This window comes from Prunus persica, chromosome G2, assembly GCF_000346465.2.
Source record: "Prunus persica cultivar Lovell chromosome G2, Prunus_persica_NCBIv2, whole genome shotgun sequence".
Taxonomy (NCBI): Eukaryota; Viridiplantae; Streptophyta; class Magnoliopsida; order Rosales; family Rosaceae; genus Prunus; species Prunus persica.
This window is the reverse complement of record NC_034010.1, coordinates 28,194,338-28,199,457: the sequence shown is the minus strand read 5'-3', so window position 1 is coordinate 28,199,457 and position 5,120 is coordinate 28,194,338. Positions and strand designations below refer to the sequence as shown.

At 36.6% G+C, this 5,120-nt stretch overlaps 1 long non-coding RNA gene and 1 pseudogene across 1 annotated transcript; one reads left to right on the top strand and one right to left on the bottom strand.

Moving 5' to 3' along the window:
• LOC109947214 lies at positions 422-1,067 on the top strand. Its single transcript, XR_002270157.1, has 2 exons — positions 422-591; positions 733-1,067. It is a non-coding gene; the product is annotated as an uncharacterized LOC109947214 (long non-coding RNA).
• On the bottom strand, positions 2,513-4,200 carry LOC18785919 (annotated as a pseudogene).

Here is a 5,120-nt window from a genome sequence, read left to right as displayed (position 1 = left end):
ACTTTCAGAAAACATATGGCCATATAAGAGTAAAGTCTATCAGTAAGTATTTTCCGTTGACATTGAAATATAGTTCTTTTTCACTTGTTGGAGTTTCTGGTTTTGCAATTTCATAGTGCGAAGATGGGGGTGCACATTACAGTATAAAAATGCATCTGTTACGTTTTTTCTCTTTTGGTTGGGTTCAGATACAAACAAATACAAAGAAAACTACACAAACTACTACATAAGTTTAGTTTTCTTCTGAGATTAAGATGTCAAAGCTGATTGAGGACTGAAGTCAACTTCTAAGGACAGAGACAATAGGATGGTTGAGCCTAAGAGCCTAATATAATAAATTGACAAACTTTTACACACAACATTTCCATTATAAAAAGGTTCAATATTTCTAACTAATAAATTTAGCAAAAGTTCAAAACTTGATGATTGACTTGGTCTGTTTGAGAACTTGAAGTTCTCGGAAAACAATAACTATATTTCATCATAATAGGGCTATAAAAGGCAATATTTCGTCCCTAAGGAAGCTCATACTGGAAGCTGAACGGCAAAGGAAAATCTGCTGAGAGGAGTAATGAGGACATCCTACAACTGGTAAGATGTAGATTTGAGTTTCAGATGCAGTTGTTTCATCAATATTGCAATTTTTTTTGTAAATTTTTTGTAACTTTTTTGAGTCATGCATGTGTCATTTATAATGTCGTGTTTCATTGCTGTCCTATAAAATCATGGTAGGAAGCAGAAGCAACTGATAAGAACGAATGGAAGCGGGAGATTACTAAAAAACTTCACCAGAAAGTGGCAACAGGGTCAGAAAACTTGAACATTTATAAAGTCCCAAAAAACCTTCGAAAAGTCAAGGATGAAGCATACAACTCTCGTATTGTCTCAATTGGACCCTTCCATCTAGGCAACCATGCCCTTGTAGCTATGAGACATCATAAATGGCATTACATGCAATATTTTTATGCACGAATAGAAGATCATCCACAATCCCTCCAATGTTTAGAAGTGTGTACAAATGCTATTTATGATTTAGATGAAAAGGTTCATGGATGCTATTCCGAAAAGATAGACCACATTGATAAGAATGTGCTAGCAGAAATCATGTTACTAGATGTTGCTTTATATTGGAACTTTTCCTCAGGTATGATCAACACTTAAATATGAAGTTAGAAGACGAATCTGATCCGATATTCAATAGTGCTTGGATGATTGCAGCTCTTCGCCATGATCTGATATTACTTGAAAACCAGATCCCCTTCTTTATTCTCAAAAGTTTGTATGATGCTATGAAGTCTCATCTTAAGGGTACACCAAACTCTGTCACTAGCCTTGCTCTTAAGTTCTTTGAAATGAACCAAAAGTCAACAAAAGAAGAGCCTGACACAAAAAACCATCATTTGCTTCATCTTTTGCACAAATTTTACCTCCCAAATTTAGATTCCATAACAACAAATCACCAACTGAAACGCAGTGCTACAGAGATCTGACCTGGTCATATCTCAATCTCAGTCTGTTGAATTGACTTCTCACATTCAACATGTTTCTACAATACATCTAACTTCAGGGATTCCTAGGCCTGAACAAGCAGCTGCAACCAATATTAAAACATGGGGATTCAATTTTAGTGCTTCAAACCTTTTAAGGGCTGGGATTGAGTTTGAAAAAGGGTTGTCGGAGGACCATTTGTTAAACATAACTTTTGTCAAGGGAATAATCAGAATTCCACCAGTGGACATTCACTTGACATCAGATTCACTCTTTAGGAACCTGATCGCTTTTGAGCAATGCAGCCTTAGAAGTACGCATCATATTACTCGTATTTGATCCTCACGAAGAGTCTCATTAGTTCCACACGGGATATAAAACTACTAAGGGAAAGAGGGATCATAAATCTATTAAATCACAGTAGTGTTGGAGACCAATAATATTTCACTGAATTCAAAACTATATTGGACATGGTTGTTGTGAAGGACTTCTGTTTTGGTAAGTTGTGTGACCAAGTGAATGCATACTGTAAGTCTTGGTTGCCTTGTGCGATTTAGGAGACATATAAACTTCCTTTACCACACGTACTTCTCTAGTCCATGGAGTATCATATCATTCGTTGCTGCTGTGGCCCTTTTCGTTCTCACGGTCATACAGACATACTAATAGCATTCACTCTCGCTAATGTAAATTTGTTGGCCATCCATCGAGTTTATCAGTCATTTATGTAATTGATTCCTCTTCTATAATGAGTCTATATATGTATGTTGTATCTAGTTTCACAATTTTTGTGTTATTTTGTGGATCCAGAAATGGATCACTAGAAAAAGGACTTGATGGCATCAGAAAGTTTTTGTGCAAAAAGTTTGTGCTGAAGTGAAGTGATTAAAGCAATGGGATTGATTGGTTGGTTTGTTTCTCTTTAAAATGCAGGAAACTGCACCGGCTCTAAATGCAGAGGAGCTTTTCTACTAAATTTGAACACTCATCGAAACAGAAATACTCATTAACAGATTTACCATGCTTTTGAGAATATCTAAAACTATATATATAAGTCGTGATCTTTTTACATTAGAAACTAGAGAAATAGAATATCTCAAACCAAAAAGACAGAAAATAAAAAATGCTTGGCAATGCATTAAACAAAAACTTACCTAGCCTTGGGACTTATTCAAGCATTAAACTACCAATTTAATTTTACTTCTGAACAAAGAGCTCCTTTTCTTTTCTGAGTTCTGCAGAGGCTTTGCCACAGATGAGTCACTTTGCTTGAACTAGCTTCTCCTTCACCATATTACCGCATATAAGTTTTCTTTAAGAAGCATATAGGTCCTGGAAAATGACACAGTGCTCTGAGATCAATCTCGCCATGACGCTTCCCTCTTCAATGGCCAACTGTCTACTTCATTTGTTCCATAGGTGCACAGCGTAAGTCTCCCTTGCATTTAGCTCATTTAGTGTGATTTCCACCGCTCTTGACTCCGATTCCCTCTCGGGCTTCCTGAAGATCCTGTGTATCCTAATCCAGTCCAATGGATAGAATGCCTTAAGAGGCAATATTGTAAGGTTATAATCCAGTGACCTTCCACTCCTTTCTAGTCTAGCAATTACTCTGGAGACCAAGTAAGGTCCATTGTGACCCATTTGTTCCCATTAAAAGTTGTAGCAAATTCTTCTAAGAAGTCTAGCAGAATTGGATGGTTTATGTCAAAGATCATCACTGCACTATTTAGTCTGTTCCCGATTTTGGACTCTGAGTCCAAACTTTGTGCTCCAATTGCATTCCTCAACCCAGAGAAATCCTTCAGAATTATCAAGTCTGTGTCCAAGTAGATACCTCCATATTTGTATAGCATTGCAAGCCTAATCAGATTGGATAGGTTTTGAGATAATGGGATGTAACCTCTGTCCTGCCACTCTTTAATTCTTCAAGCCAAGACTCAGCTGGTGTGTTCTTGACAAGAAAGGGAAAGTCTGGTGCGATTGCAAGTATTTACCCTCTGTCAAGTAAAGGCTTCAGGATTCTGTACCCTCTTGCCGAGTCCATGGAGTTTGATATGATCATCAAGCATCCTTGAGGGTGGGATTTGAAGAGGGTGTCCACGGTCAAGAAATCTCTTTCCCCAAATGACTTTGCTGGTGAAAGCCATACCATGTAGAATTGAAGGCTGCATCCATCGTTGAGGAACTCGAGCACTGGACTGTGGAACTGCTGTGACAATTTGTCTGACTTGAGTATCTCTGGCTCCGGCAGTTTTCGTCGGAACCACACACGTCTTTCCTCTCTTGTGGTATTTTCTGGAGGAACCAGAGGATCATGAATTTCATCTTCAAGTTCCTCAATCTTCGCTTGAATTGAAAGCTGTGGCGTGCTCTGCTCAGTTGTCAAGGCTGACTCAATTTGCTCTTGAGCCACTTGAGTCTGGACATGATTATGGTCAAGAATTTCATGAATTCTCAAGTCTATTGTATGCATGCAAAGGTTGGAGACAAAGCTGTCTGCATGGATGATGAAGAAGATGGCAGTAAATGAGATGGTGGAGAAGAGGGAGGATTTCGCGGTGCGTCTAAGCTGGCTGTGATCCAACACTTTGTGAGACATTCTTTTGACTGTCATGAGTGTAGAACTGGGTGAGGATTCTTTTGGAGAAGGCATTGATCTTGATGAGGAGCCATGGTGATCAAGCCAAGTGGTATTTATAAGTTTCTATTTAGGGGGGTGTATCCAATTCTAACTTTTAATGACTTTTAATGAGTTTAGAAGTCTGAAAGTATTCAATTATGACTTTTAAATAGTCTTTATAAGTTTAGTTGTATTCAATTGTGAGTTTTAAAGAGTATGTAAAAGTTTTGAGGTATTCAAAATGTAAATGACTTTTAAAAACTTTGTGAAATAAATGACTTTTCAATACTTTTGAAGCTAATTCTTACTACCAAAAGTCTTGCTAATTTACACCAGACTTTATGAAAATATTGGGAAGCTAGGAAGATAGAACCAAAACGTCTCCAATTCTTTCTTCCCTCGTTATATCAAGTAGCAAGCAGATGTATCTTTTTTCTTTATGGTTAGGGCTCCACTTTGGTATCCCATCTTGTCATCCACTTCCTTCAGGTTAGTAAAAAATCTTGAATGTTTTTCTTCTCTTCTCATCCACACGTGTACTTTCCATCTGTTGGTGAATATTTCTTCTATTCTTTTCTTCATGCTTGCATCCTGAAGCTTATCAATATTTCATCACAAAGCTATGTTTGCATATAAATATTTTATTATATTGATTGTCTCATATGCTAGGTTTGCATACAATATTTTATTATATAATTTTTTGCCCTTAAACTCATTAATTTATTATTTAGGTATTGTTTCTTAACCCATAATTCGTTAGGTGGATAATTTTTTCATATAATATTCTCAATTTGATTACATCCCATGTATTGGGCTAGGAGAATTGCAGGAATATAGACTCTTGTAAGTTGTAATCTGACCATTTCTGTTGATTTGTAAGTGTTTATGAAATATTATTGATGATTGAGTAATATTTATTTCTTTTGATAAGAATATGTTACTATGTGATTAGATTTTGATAAATAAAAATTTAAAAGGTGCATTGGATGCATTTTACCTATAAGCTATT